Source organism: Phocoena sinus, chromosome 3 (genome assembly GCF_008692025.1).
Source record: "Phocoena sinus isolate mPhoSin1 chromosome 3, mPhoSin1.pri, whole genome shotgun sequence".
Classification (NCBI taxonomy): domain Eukaryota; kingdom Metazoa; phylum Chordata; class Mammalia; order Artiodactyla; family Phocoenidae; genus Phocoena; species Phocoena sinus.
The window spans coordinates 157,183,940-157,199,731 of record NC_045765.1 but is presented as its reverse complement, the minus strand read 5'-3'; the positions used below and the strand labels follow the sequence as shown (position 1 = coordinate 157,199,731).

Genomic DNA, 15,792 nt, shown 5'->3' with positions numbered 1-15,792 from the left:
GACGCATTCATTCTCATGCTTCCACTATATCCATCCAAATAGCACATCAGAAGGAATAGTAATTTCCAGTTTGCTTTATGTATAGACTTTGATCTAACACTGGTGGCTATCAACCATGCCTGCAACTGCTATAGCTAATTACTTTCAACATTCACTGGATAGAGTTACAGCTAGAGTTTCCTGTCACTTACCTTCATTCTACTATTGTATTCCCCTTTGCTACCGGGTTATCTTTAAGTGGGCATTTCTGGTGCATCTAAAAAAGCAAATCCTCATTTTCTACCTCCCATTGTTGTCAAAATAGAAAATCAAACTTGACCATTGGTATCATTTTATGTTTTCTCCTCCTTAAGTTAGCTACCTCTGTGAAAAAGCATCATCACCACGGTTTATAGCATACTCCTCTAACAAGGCCCATTAAATGAACGCCTTGTTAAGTGAAGAAATGGGTTGATCTACACTAGGTTAATTTATTATCAGGAAGTCTGAAATATAACATATAACAGGAGGCTTGAAAGAAACAAATGATGATTGGTTCTTGGACCAGAGTGTTAGACTATAGAACTAATTCTCTACTAGTATTACATCCTGTCTCCCTTCTCCCACATCCAACAAGATACATACGAGATCTAGTCTGGACCTCTAACTCTTGGTTTAGAATTAAATATTTTCTCTGATAAGACAAGACCACTAAAACAGAAGCAGACAATTACTGCATAAGGAAAGCCCCCTGCTTTGAACAATCTGTGGGTGATCCCAGAGTGGAGAATAAAGGTTCCAAAACACAGTCAGAGCCTGTAGGTTTTTTGTTTTTTGTGTTTTGGGCTGCATAATAAAATCTTTCTCTGATCCATCTTTCTCAGCTCGAAGCAGTGATGCCATCACCTGAGCAAACCAAAGACCATAATAATTTTAGCTAAGATTTTCAATTTAGTATATCTTCATTTTTAGCAAGGAAACGGTAAGGAGCATGTACTCTTCTTGATTAATCTGAAAGTTCTTTAAATACAGCAGGCATGGATATAAGGAAATACTTTAATAATTAGGTAATACAATTTTATTTTTCACCTGTTACATGACAGATTTTCCTAGTCCCACATCTGTACGCACCACACATACACACACACACATGCATAAGGCATAATTTTACCTTGTTTTTAAGACATGAAAATTAAGACAAAATAATTGTTATTTCCAAACTCAAATAAGTCCAGTTAAAGAAGTCAGAAAATGAATCAGAGTTAACAAACAAAAGGGTATATACTAAATAAAGTGTTTTGCTGAGCACAGGAGGCTACCTAATTCCTTTTCATTCATCATTCATAGTGCCCTTTGAAAGAAGAAAAAGTTTCATCTTAAGCTTTAATAAGCATTTATGGAAGCGTTTCATGGGGAAAAAAATAAATAAATGAAAGAGAGAAAAGAGAAAATGAGCCCTGCCCTGCTGCAGCTTCAGTGCTCAGATCATGTAATTTCAGAGGTTACTGGAAAGGCAATAATTAAAAAGCACTATGGAAATTTCTATTTCAACGTCCCTGTTTCCGTTCTGACAATGCTTTCCCTCACTTTTACAGACAGACATAAATGACAGCTTATTTTCATGCCGTTACAATTCAAATGCGCCTTGCATAGTATCCTTCCAACTTCTTCAGGGGCAGGGCAGATAACAGTACATCCACAGATAAACAGAGATCCAGCTGGGTTATCACACTCACTTTCCATAGGCTCTATGGCAACATTCTTGGATAAGAAAAAAAAAAATTTTAATGTACACAAGCGATAAGGCTCACGAAGCATTAGTTCCAACTTTCCCATTCGCAGCAGATCCTGTGAAACCAACCCAGAGAGGAAGATTTCACCAAATATTGTTTTGACTCAGAACCGGGTGAGCAGCCCCATTGCTCGAAAATCTTAATGTCACTCCATAGTAAAGTGTCATGAATTGAAGCCTTACCTTCGCTGACTTGCCTTAATTGGTGGAAAGGAACTTAATTTACGAGCAGCACGGAGGGGACTTTGCCGGTGCTTGCGCCCGCTGCGCTGGTCCTCAGAGAGCCCCGGGCTGGCTCCGCGGTCCTGCGCGCCCCGGCTCCGCGGCTCCGGCTGCTGCAGCTCCCGAGCACGCCTCTGATTGGCTGGCACCGCCAGTCCGCCTGATGCTCTCCTTCCCTGTCTCTCCTCCTTCCTCTCCTCCCCAGCTCTCCCGTCCGTCCGCTGCGTTTCCCTCTGTCTCCTCCCTCCCCCGCCCCGCCCCCATCTTACATACTTTGGGGGCTGCAGAAATTCCACGGCACACAGAACGGGACGGACACCCTTTAGCCCCCTCACAGCAAGGTCGTGGGGAAAACAATACCATTAATGAAATAGTTAAAATATTCAAAAACCCTGGACCGGCGGCCTCATCTTTAGTATCACTGCTCTTGAAAAATGACGGCCAGGACTCCGTGACAGTTTAGACCCTCAGTTCTCCGCGGGGGAGGGGAAACGGGGGGCCAGAAGGGGTTTGACTGTCAGTTGGGGCGGGAGTCGACATCGGGAGGGAACGAGAGGAAAAGCAGGCAGGGCAGGCACTGATGTGGCAGGCTGGTAATAAATTTTCCTATTTCCGTGCAAAGTCGTCACAGCCTGCTAAACATTCAACTGCTGGCTCATTCATCAGTGATCCATAGTCTGGTGATAGCCGTGAGATTTAGCTTGAGGGATGCTCTTTAATGCCTTCCCCCAAAGTACTCAAGACACCGAGAGTTTATATGAGACAGACCTTTCCCTTGCAGGTCAGCATATGTTTGTGAAGATGAATAGAAACCGCAATGCCTTTCCTACCCCCTTTGCTTGTACCAGGAAAACACACACACACACACACACACACATACACACACACACACACACAACTTCTAATCTCTTCTTACTCCGGAATAAATTTAAATGATTTGTAAGGTACATAGCTTTTGATAACAAGGATTTCAGGCCTGATTGGCTATGTTCACAATTGATGTGAAATGACTTCAGCTCTTTCTTCCAACACAAAATCACCCACACTCACTCATTAAGAACATCAAGCATCCCCATTTAAAGTAGTGTAGTAAATAAGTGTAGGAGTTTATCTAAATTGGATGGCTATTCCAAGGATCACTTGGCAGATATATTAAGAATTATACAAGACCCTCAGTCATTCCAACCTCAAAGAGAACAGGATAACTTGCTCTGGTTAGTTGATACTATAAATGCTCACAAGCTAGTGTGATAGAGGGAAAAGGCCCTCTAAAGGCCAAAAGACATGGATTCAAATTCTGTCTCAGACTTTCCTCTATATCAGAACCTGTGTAAGCTGCTTCCATTCTCTGATTCTAAGGAGGCTTCTCTTTAAAATATAGACACTAATCCTCACTTCAGAGCCTCTCTGTACAGATTAAATGAAAATCTGTGCAATTTTAAAGAAAGGATGTTTTGAATCAACTAGAGTTATATTTGACTACCTTTATTTGGCTTGACTGATGTGAAATGTGGACAGATTTAATTTGCCTTGTGTATGATTAAACAAACCAACGGAAACACCAAAAGCAGCTGATGGATCTGATGCTTTCTAATTGTGAAGGAATTGCACATTTAAGTGCGTTGTTACTCCTCAGGAAGATGTTAGGAGTCAATTAGAATTTGGAAATCTCCAAAAATCTAAGCTCTCAGGGAAAAGTAGCATGGAAACAATAGCATCAGAAATGACAAGCCAATGTTGTATTATGTTTTGTACATTCTCTCTCATGCAGTTTCTGATTCAAATGAGTTTTCCCTTGCATAGTACCCAGACATAAAATCATATTCATTTGTGGTTATTGAAAAGCACCCATTTCAAATCTTCCTGTTTTGATGAAGCCCTGGGAGAACAAAGAAAGGAACAGTTATGAAAGCTAAAGGCGATAGAAAGAGGAACTTTTGGTCTAAAAGGGGTCATGTAGTTTAATTTAAAATTTTCACATGATGACATTCTCTAGAGAAGCCTAACTCTTTTATTTGGCTGACTCTAGTTGAATGCAATAAAATGTTTGTCAGTTTGCTACAAAAGCTTTTGCTGAGACACCAGCACTGAGCATCTTAGGGACAGACTTGAATACAATGTGTTTTTGCTAGTCTTTCTTGGTGGTTCTCCCTGGATAAGACCGTAACAAGCACATCGAGTGGACAGTCATAATGGAAGTCAACAGGCACTTGCTCCTTAGTGGGATGACATGCAGAAGAATTTGTCAGGTCACCAAACAATGCAATCTATTTCTAGGAAGGGAACCCCTGCACCAACAGAGGATTTATATCTAGTAGACTGCCCTCAGATTAAGGGCTTCAGATTCTCCACAAACCCAGTGAAGCAACATACAATGGATTTAAATGGCTTCTGAAGTTTACTATTCTGAAACCGCACCAACTTTCCCTAGTCCTAGAAAAGCAAGCCTGTCAGCCACTTAGTTTGTCTCTTCTTTTTTCAAGTTAAAAAGGAGAAAGTAAGTGAACCTATGCAGAACACGCTGCTTGAGGAAAGCCAGGTTGTAGGCAGGTTCTTTTTTTCCTCCTTATGTCAAAGATAACTTAAAGAAACCGGACAATGCATCAGTCAGCAGAATTTATTACAGAGCTAATCTCTGAAACTGAAGCATGGACGTTTCTGATCCCAAGTCCCCACTTATGTTACCTTCGGAGAGTTATAAGAATCATTTTTGCTGGTGACAGGGAAGCATCCAACACAAGACTGATGCTGGTCAGACTATAGAAACTGGAAAGATAAAATTGTAATGCTAGACTGTGATCGTTCTCTGAGAAACAGACTCAGGAAATTGTCTCTTTAGATGTCATCTCATGCTCAGTTTTACCCTGGAAACTCAGGAGTCTAGGCAATGTTTTCAAACATAAATAAAGAAGGAACATAAATGAAATATATAAATATCCGTTATTATAATTCAGCACTTGGAACAATTAACTACAGAAACATGGTGCCATGATTGAATTTTAATTGAAATGATTATTGAAATTACAATAATAACAAAAAAAGTGATCTGATTTTTGTGTAAAGAAAAACAGCTGGTAAAACATGAAGCAGTACATGATTTCCTTTGCAGCTATTTATTTTATGTGCTTGGGTGACAAACACCACAGATTATATGTTTTTCTTAAAAGAATAAAAGAAAATTTACACTGATAAAAAATATTACCTCTAAGAATATTCTTAAAATGACCTAATAAAGTTAACCTTTACTCACTCAGATTACAAATTGCGGAATACTGGGGAAACACTGAGGCAGGAAAATAAAAAAGAGATAAAAAACTATTTCAAAGTTAACTATAGGTGTAATTGATTTTAAAAAGTAGTGCCTTCTTTACTCATAATAATAATTAGATTAATAAATGCACCTTTTTAAAGTTTTCTTCAGTGCATGTAAAATACGAAAAACAACAACAGCAGCAATGCACTTGTTTGGATCTAATGGGGCAGTGTTGCAAACTGACAAAGGGAAAGTTAAAACTCCTCAACTTCTATAGTACATATATTTTATTTCCATAAAATAGATACTTTTTGAACTATACGTGATAGAATAAGGACACTGGGTTCCAAATATAAGTGAAAATTTACTAACTAGTGGACCCTACTTTGAAGTGATTAATTTTTGCACAAAGATCACACAAAGTACATGCCAGGATTTTTTTTTTTTAATATCTGAAATAACGTCGGTAAATTTTGAAGATTTGGTAAAAATAAAATAGTGCAGTAAGTTGAGAAATAAGCAAATATTTTCCCAACTTAAGACAAGATTGAACATGGAGTCTACAAATTAGACATTATTGCACCAAATCTGAAATCTGGCCAAGTTACAAGGTGATTTATTAAAGAGATGAGTGGACCAGTAAGGAAAGAAAATAGTGAGATTGCCTGAGTCTGTATCACATTCATATGAAACTCATTTCAAAATAATTCTATTGCTTTCTATGACAGACAAGCTAGGCAGAAATAGGGGAAATGTACATGATATGATCTTTCTATTTGGCATCATCATCTCTCGTGATTTCATTAGAGCCCACACGGAGAATTTTAGTACAATTGTTCGGTGTAGCAACTGGTTGAGGCCCCATTCTCTCACATTTAAAAAGGTGGAGGCGCTCTCCTGGAGGAAAGTTTCTGGTAGTAAGCCACAGAGCTCTAACTCCAAACATGATCATGGTTTTATTAATGCTACGAACACTGAAGTCATCCATAGGAATTTTATACTGGAAGCCAGTATATTTGGATGAAGAACTGGTAAAATATTTAAGGTCCTGAAAAACTTAAATGTTATCTCAAATCTAACAAAGAAGAAACACTACAGCTGGGTCCAAAAGTAGGAGTGTATTAAAAATATGGCCGTGGAGACAAGTCTTTGAATGAAAACTTATGAATAAGACTTAGAGATTTCTACTGACAGTAATTTTAGTATAAATCAATTGTGTGATATGGTCATCAACTTCAAAAACAAACTTATGGTTACCAAAGGGGAAAAGTGGAAGGGGTAAATTAGGAGTTTGGGATTAACACATGTACACTACTATATATATGAAAAATAGATAATCAACAAGGACCTACTGTATATCAGGGAACTCTACCTAATGCTGTGTAATAACCTGTATGGGAAAAGAATCTGAAAAAGAATGAGCATATGTATAACTGAATCACTTTGCTGTACACCTAAAACTAACACAAAATAAATTTTAAAAAAGTAAATGTACACAAGTGTCCTTAATAAAAACAAAGCATGGACATGGGAGCAGTGAGGGTCTTAACTCTAAAATATTGAGACTGTACCTGGTATATTGCATTTTAAGAAGACTTAGCTAATTCCAACACTTCTAAATTAATTCATATTTTTGTAAGCTGCATCATGATACATTCATTCAGTTGACGAAACTAATACCTCTAACTCCTTTCTCTCTCTCAGCCCTGGGAAAACCTCCACTCCTTTCTTCCCCTGCATCTCACCCCTACCTTATCCATCTTCCAGGGGTCAGAACAAAGGTCACATTTTCTGAGTAAGCACCTTGCTCCAGTAGGTTTGACTGACTCTACACTTTTTTGAGGCCATAAAATACTTTTAAAATTCTGTCAATATCTTATTTAATAAATTGTGTTATGGTTAGTGACAACATGGCATAGGTGTTAAGAACACAGAATCTGGAACCAAACAAACTTGGGAAGCTACACAATTCTATATGCTTAAATTGAAGTTTCTTCTTCAGTAAAAATTCCATAATATTGCCTATCTCTTATGCTTCCAAGGAGGATTAAATATTTTAAAACACATAAGGTACTTAAAACTGCACATATAGTAACTTGTATATAAATGTGCTTCCTTTATCATTATATGTTTACATATTTGTCTCCTAATTGAATGCTAGCTAGGAATGAACACCCAGTACCTGGTACATGCAAATGCAGCTGGGTGTAATGGAGACAACTCTACACTGGAGATGGAAGATCTAAGATTAATCCATCTGTCTACAACTCATTAAATAAAGAGTTGCTTAACCAGCTTGTTTTACTCTCTGTATTCTGTTTTACTCTCTCTTTACTAGCTGACGCATAATTTTCAAAATCACCCTCACTTTACACGGAGATTTTGCAAATACTTAAAGGGTTTTACACGTACAAAAGGGTCTAGTACAGTCCTTGGCATATAAAAGACTTTGAATGAAGTTTAGTTGAATCTCAACTGTAAGTCCTCAGTAAGTGTTCATTAAATAAATTGTGTTTGATTTCTGTACTCCATTTTGTAGTAGAAAAAGTCAAATCACAAATAAACTCTTACCCAAGAACTTTTAATTAAAAGAGAAAAATATAGTTTCCATGGAATGTCCTGGGGACATTCGCTCATTCAGTGCAACCTCCCATATCTATCTGTATTTACCTTTCTGGTGTTATATAATGAAAATTGACACTTCGGTGACCCTGAAGTATTGTAAGATTCTTAATTATCAAAGAAATATTATATTGCACACGGTATATAATATTTACAATGCCAGAAAAGAGACAAATATTTAAAAATCATTCGATAACCTCGATTTATAAAAACAAGGGTTATTTAATGTTCAATTAATCAGAACTTCTGGTTAACCAAATCTCTCATCTTTTCAGAACTATATTTAATTTGCTAATGTATATTTGTGGCCATCCCAGACAGAACGGTGGTATACACTAACTTTTTCTTTATTGAAGTATAGTTGACTTACAGTGTTGTGTTAGTTTCAGGTGTTCAGCAAAGTAATTCAGTTCACTAACTCTTAAACTTACTATTATCAATGTTTTCCCTGAGAACACCATATGAGACACTTTGAAAACTGATGCATATATCTTGTCTTTTAAATTTTAATATTTCAGCTTTTTCTATGCAATTAAAAGCACTTATTAAATATTTTCAATAAAACACCAACGTTATATTGCAGAGCATATATGTATTGATAATACTTTATTTAATCTTCTCCCTGTCATTGAACATTGATGTTGCTTCCAAGTTTGGAATATTATAAATAATGCTTCTATGAATGCTTCTTTTCCTGGATCTCTGACTACTGCACTTGAATAGACTCCTGGATGCAGAACTACTAATACAACTTATGGATATTTTAAAACACATGATTATGTTATTGTTCCCCAGCACCATTAGAGAAGAGTAGAAGTTTAATTGGTTCCTCACTACTCTGAGTGAGAACATTTCTTTTTCAATTTGCTTATTCAATGGCTAAAAATTATTATCTCATTGTTTTAATTTCTATTCATGTGATTACTAGAATGTTTATTGACTGCTTCCCTGTTTTCTTCTCATAATTTTCTGTCCATATCCATTCTCCTAGCATGTTACTGCTAATTGAGGATATAATGGACTTAAGTTGTTTTAATGATCAGAAGACATTTAGAAAATTGAGTTCAACACAAGTTTCTATACTTTTCACATTTAGCCAGAAAAAGGTTTGTGTGTATAGGCTTATAAATTTATATATGTTTAAAAATTTGTGTTTACTTATGAATATAATAGATGTATACATACATATATATAATTATACATATATACATATGTATATATATGAATGCAAATATGTAAGTATACATGTGTGCATGAAGAGATTTATTCAGAAAAAACATACAGAGTATCATACAGCAAGTACTGATATAAGTTCCATTGATGGATTGCAAAGTAGTAAGGCAGATTCTCTGGTTTTAAGCAAACAAAACAAAACAAAACTAACAAAAAAAACCCCAAAACACTAGAAAGAAACCACTAAAATGCAATGCAACACAATAGATTCTATAAGCTATATATGGACAGTGTTTTTCATATATTACTAAACTGGTAAATTACTTTAATACCACACACACACACACAGTTGTCCAAACAGAATCCTGATATTAGCTTTGATGTTTGTCCTCACCTCCATGATGAGCTGCACAATCTGATGAAGGGTGGAAAATGAAAATATGGAGATTTGTTAGGAAATATGGGGATTTGTTAAACATTAAGATTTTCAAGATGGCCATGACAAGCATTAACCAAACATGGGGCCTTTCTGAATGTGGAAGCCTGTGGGATTACAACAGTTGCATGCACATGAAGCAGCCTTCCTCACCACTACCATCAATACAGTAGATCAAGTTCAACTCATCTTGCTTTATTAATAATTCTCAAACCATCCACTGAGATCTATCTCAAGTTCTTCCTCTTTATAGTCTACCATAATCCACCATCATCTCTTGCCTACATTTTTGCTATTTAGGCCGGTAGGATGACTGTCAGTTACCATGAGTGTTTAACTTCCATTCCAGGTGACAGCTTTTGCACTTTAAGTGTCGGAGCAGACAGATCAGAGCAGGCGCCCAATGTAAGAAAGGAGTTGGTTTGGCAGGGACACTTGCCTAAGCTTTCTAAGACTTAATAGGTGACCAAAATATATTGGTTGAATACATGGTGGTTAATTATCACTCTGCATGCTGAATTGCAAGATGATAAAGCTTTTGCACAATTATAGTTATAATTAATTAATAATTAATTTTGCACAATTATAGTTATAATCCAGAAAGATATAATTAATGCCTTTAACTTGGTATAAGAATAGAAAAGAGAAAGGTACATATATAGATATTTAGAGAAATAATTAACTATAATATAATGCAGCTAGGAATGAATCAGAATTTTCAAGCTTAGTCCTAAAGAAAATGATGCTGTAATTAGTAGGAAGAAGAAAGAAAATAATATCTGGTTGGAAATATTATAGATTCAGACTGGAATTATGCTGATGTTGAGGTCTTAGCTACCCACCATGGGGAGTTATATAAGAGTCACTTGGCAACATGAAACTGCAGCTTGGGAAATAGTTTTGAGTGAGAGACAATTTTATGAGTCATCTACAGGTAATACACTAATAATAAAAGCTGTTACAGCCCCTGAAGGACAAGAGAAAAGTTTCTACAGGATCAATGATAAAGACATCCTAGGTGGTGAGAGAAGGAGAGAAGAAGGAAGGAATAGGAGAGGAGAGGAGAAGAGAGAAATTGTACTTAACAGAAGTCAGAAGAGATGATTAGAAAAACACAACTAAATCTCAAATTGATATGATTTAAAAATATTATCTCTCAGGTAAACAACCTAACCTTACACCTAAAGGAACTAAAAAAAAAAAGAAAACAAAACTCCAAGTTAGTAAAAAGAGAGAAATCATAAAGATCAAAGCAGAAGTAAATTGAATTCTATATTGCTTATTGGTAAACAAAACTTCTCTCATGTGCACAAAGGCTGCCAGTGTAAAAACTGGAAACTCAATGATAGTGTGGTCACTACAGAAAAAATCTCTGACTAAAAATAGATCAAATTAACTCAGTAGAGATTTGCATAGTCTACAGCATGCAAAACTGGCAATATTTTTTTTTTAATTTTAATGCATGAGAAGCTTGGTCTTCATTTGGGAATGTGTGATTAGTTATACTTTACCATTTTCTTGCTTATTCAGAGTTGTTTATAAAAGGATTTCCAAGTAGTATGCATGTATAATTAATCATAAGTTACAGAGTATATAGAAAGCAATAAATTGAAATGTGAGCTCTATCATCTTCTCTTACCCTGAATGTGTGGGTGTATATGTGTTTGAGTGCACAATAGTAAAGGTAGCTGCTATATATTAAAGGTTATTTATATTGCTACTTTGAAAGAAAACGTGCATTATCACAGAAAGCCTGATTATTTTGAACTCAAACAAACATTTATAGAGGCCATCGACCCCATAAAGAACAGAACAAGCTAAAAAGAGAACAGTGTCTCTGAAGTATTGTCTAGAAAAGTGTGTCCAAAATAAATTTCATATTGCCAGTGTTAATTTGGGACTCTAGGAAGATTGGTTAGATCAAAAGGGATTTCATTTACCTGGATCTCAGGGTGCTTTATGTTATTATTCTTTTTTTTTTTTTAACTGCAAGTCAACTGTGTGTGGTATGCTGAAATAATTTCTCTGTAGGGCTCTTGCACTGTATAAGCCCAGTGCTTTTGGTCACCATAGGCTGTGAGAATTATGGGACAGACTCAGGAGAGCAGTGAAAATGCAGGCTTTAAATTCATTGCTTTGCTCAGTGTTTGGCCCTTAGAGTAGCCACATTAAACTATAGGTACTGTTAGATTATTATCAGAATATTGCAGTCCTACTAAAACATTAATGTAGGCCACAAGTCACTGCCAGAAAGGAAATGTCATTGCCCTTCTTTGCCTATCTAAAGATTCCTCAAGCAGCCACTACTCATATATTAGAGTTGGCAGGTTTATATGTATTGTCCCTAACCATGTGTTTTGCCCATCCTTACTAACTAGTCATTACTGACACTGATGGTTTTCTCACCATATTCTTTAAGCCAGAACTTCTCCTTTCTAAAGTCCCCCAAATCTTTCTAGTACATTTCAACTATGCTTTGAATTTTATTCTCACCTAAGAGGAATCCAATGATACAATTTTTGTATTAAAACAGCATTGACCCCATTTAATCAACTACTAAATGTATTGTATATTAGACTTCCTTACAGTAAAATCCTTGTCATTATTTTTTTTTCCCAAGGAAACTTAAAAACAAATGCTTAGATCTTAGATAGAGACCAACTTGGGTCAAATTCTGGCATTGCCACTTATTTAGTGTGTTGACATTGATAAGCACTGGCTCTCAGTACATCTTTTGATGGTACAATAAATAGCACATTTCTGGAGGAGAAGTTGTGCTGATTACAGATATTGAAGGAGGTAATTTGTGTAATTTACCTATTACAGTATCTGGTAATACAGTATGTACTCAATTACTTACAAAAATAGACACAACCTCTCTGTTACTATTATGATTTTACCAAAGGCTATGCATATAAATGGCATCTTCCTAAATGTGACTAAGTTAAAAGTGACTGCAACAATGAAAAGTTACAAAAGAGAAACAGGGTATGATTTGGGGTGATAGCAGTAGGGTTCATTTTTTGACATCTTGCGCTACTGAGATTACCCACATCTCTGAAAAGCGAAAGGCAGGACTAAAGCAGGGATCTGCTGCCATCCACAATCTGTTCAGGGAAGATATAGATTTTCTCTATTTCAAATTTCCAGAGGACAAAAATCAGAGCTTGGAGATAAAGGGGATTGGTTTGTCAATCACAGAACCTATAGAGCACAACAGTGAGTATGTGAAACAGAGAAAAAGTCAGAAAAGGAACGCAAGCAAAAAGAAGCAATTCACTTTTGGGGTTTGTTTCCTGCAAAGTCATCGTGAACTTAATTATTTTAGGACATTATTGGTGTTGCTTCTACATAATTACGACTAATTTTGTCCAAAATCAGTTTTAACATCTATACATCAGGGTGTAGAAAGAAAGATGAATGTGCATTAACACCACTGTCAAGGATTCAAACAATTATTTTTGACGTTTAAGAAGTTGAAAAGGTGCCTCAAAACTACAGAAGTTGTGTAAATCTGCAAACTTTCATGAAAATTACAACATATATAAATAATAGTATGTGGCTTTGTGTGTCTGAGTGTGTGAGTGTGTATTGGAGGGTCGTGGGTAGAAGATGAAAACAAGAATTTTTTATTACAGCTTTAATCTGCTAGAGGAATATCACACTGCTTTATAAAATGTTCTGACTTTAAATTTAAAACACGGATTTCAAATGGACAATTGGCTTTTCCTAGTAATTGTACTGTATTTCCAAACTTTTTTTAAAAAATATTCTATGATGACCATTTCTAAACATCTTATCTCTTCTTTATTCTACAACACTTTTTTTTCCTGTTCTGTCAATAAGTGACCTCATATCAATTTCATTTAAAAACAGAAATAAACACAAAATAACTATTTTCTTCCTGTCAGAAAATCGAAACTGCTTGCATCTAATATATTCTACTCATATTCGTAATCTTTCCTATTACAATGATAGGTCTACTCTTATTTAATGTCAACCACTTTACTTTTGCTCCCAATCCAATGTGCTAGATATTGTCCTTCATTCTGTACTTTTAATCTTCTAATCCATCAACAACCCTATAATGTGTTCTAAATCTGGCTGGATTGCCTTTCAATATCTTCACTAGGCCAAGCCACATTCCTCTCTCACCAGGACTCCAACGACAGCCTCCTAAGGTACCTCCTGTTTCTCACAAAGAGGACAGAGTGACTATCACATCAGAATCAAATCCTCATATTTTGGCAACTGAACATATCTTTGACCTGTCCTGTTTTCTTCACATATGTGAAAACTAAAGGAAGGCCTAAATATCCATCTTCTTCCACTCACATAATTACTTCAGTCAGCCCTCCCTCTGAAGGGAAAGGTAGATAGGAAAGAATAACTTAATTGTAGAGTAACCTAATATTTTATACATTAATCAACTTTATTTTTTTTTTATAAATATGAAAAGACTAAGAATTAGGAAGCATTTGAGGGAAACTAAAATCAGAAATAAGAAAATCTAGGATAGAACAAGTAGTAACCTTAAAAATGAATAGATAGCACTTTGGGATGGAATACACTTAAAAATTAAGGAAAAAAACAGTGGGCTGGATAACAGAATGGCCGTATTAAAGAATACATTGATCACCCAGAAGAAGCCTGAGAAATTTAACACACTGAAGAAGTGACTACAAAGACTACAAAGACCATATCAGTATAAAAATGAACAGGTGGTGATAAGGGGAAGATGGCGGAAGAGTAAGACACGGAGATGGCCTTCCTCCCCACGGATACACCAGAAATACATCTACACGTGGAACAACTCCTACAGAACACCTACTGAAGGCTGGCAGAAGACCTCAGACCTCCCAAAAGGCAAGAAACACTCCACGTACCTGGGTAGGGCAAAAGAAAACAGAAAAAACAGAGACAAAAGAATAAGGACGGCACCTGCACCAGTGGGAGGAAGCTGTGAAGGAGGAAAAGTTTCCACACACTAGGAAGCTCCTCCGCGGGCGGAGACTGCGGGAGGCGGAGGGGGGAGCTTCGGGACCGCGGAGTAGTGCACAGTGACGGGTGTGGAGGGCAAAGCGGGGAGATTCCCACACAGAGGATCGGTGCCGACCGGCACTCACCAGCCCGAGAGGCTTGTCTGCTCACCCGCTGAGGCGGGCGGGGCTGCGAGCTGAGGCTCGGGTTTCGGTTTTGGACGGAGTGCAGGGAGAGGACTGGGGTTGGCGGTTTGAACATAGCCTGAAGGGGTTAGTGCACCACGACTAGCTGGGAGGGAGTTCGGGGAAAAGCCTGCACCTGCCGAAGAGGCAAGAGACTTTTTCTTCCCTCTTTGTTTCCTGGTGCGCCAGGAGAGGGGTTTAAGAGCGCTGCTTAAAGGAACTCCAGAGACGGGCGCGAGCCGCGGCTAAAAGCGCGAACCCCAGAGACGGGCGCGAGCCGCAGCTAAAAGCGCGGACCCCAAAGACGGGCGGGAGACGCTAAGGCTGCTGCTGCCGCCACCAAGGGGCCTGTGTGCGAGCACAGGTCACTCTCCACACCCCTCTTCTGCGGAGCCTGTGCAGCCCGCCACTGCCAGGTTCCCGGGATCCAGGGACAACTTCCCCGGGAGAACGCACGGCGGGCCTCAGGCTGGAGCAACATCACGCCGGCCTCTGCCGCAATGTCACTCTGCCTCTGACCCTGCAGGACCGCCCCACACGCAGTGCCCCTCCTCCCGCCCCCCCCACCCCCTGAGTGAGCCGGAGCCCCCGAATCAGCGCCTACTTTAACCCCGTCCTGTTGGAGCAAAAAACAGACGCCCTCCAGCGACCTACACGCAGAGGCAGGGCCAAATCCAAAGCTGAGCTCCTGTGAGCTGTGAGAACAAAGAGAAAGGGAAATCTCTCCCAGCAGCCTCAGCAGCAGCGGATTAAAGCTCCACAATCAACTTGATATACCCTGCATCTGTGGAATACCTGAATAGACAAGGAATGATCCCAAATTGAAGAGGTGGAATTTAGGAGCGAGATCTATGATTTTTTTCCCTTTTCCTCTATTTGTGAATGTGTACGTGTATGCTTCTGTGTGAGATCTTGTCTGTATACTCTTGCTTCCACCATTTGTCCTAGGGCTCTATCCGTCCATGTTTTTTTTTTTTTTTAATTTTTTTCTTAATAATTAATTTTAATTGTAATAACTTTATTATACCTTACCTTCTTTCTTTCTTTCTTTCCTTCCTTCCTTCCCTCCTTTATACAACGAATCACCCCAAATTGAGGAGGTGGTCTCTGAGAGCAAGATTTATGATTTTTCCCCCTTTACCTCTTTTTG

General features: G+C 37.8%; 1 protein-coding gene across 1 annotated transcript in view; it reads right to left on the bottom strand.

The window, feature by feature from the left end:
• CDH18 (cadherin 18) overlaps nucleotides 1-2,084 on the bottom strand; it is a 498,063-nt gene extending 495,979 nt beyond the window's left edge. The window contains exon 1 of the mRNA XM_032629158.1: nucleotides 1,955-2,084. The gene's annotated coding sequence lies outside the window, so the exon portion shown is untranslated. The remainder of the gene's footprint in view (nucleotides 1-1,954) is intronic.
• Nucleotides 2,085-15,792: the final 13,708 nt, after the last annotated feature.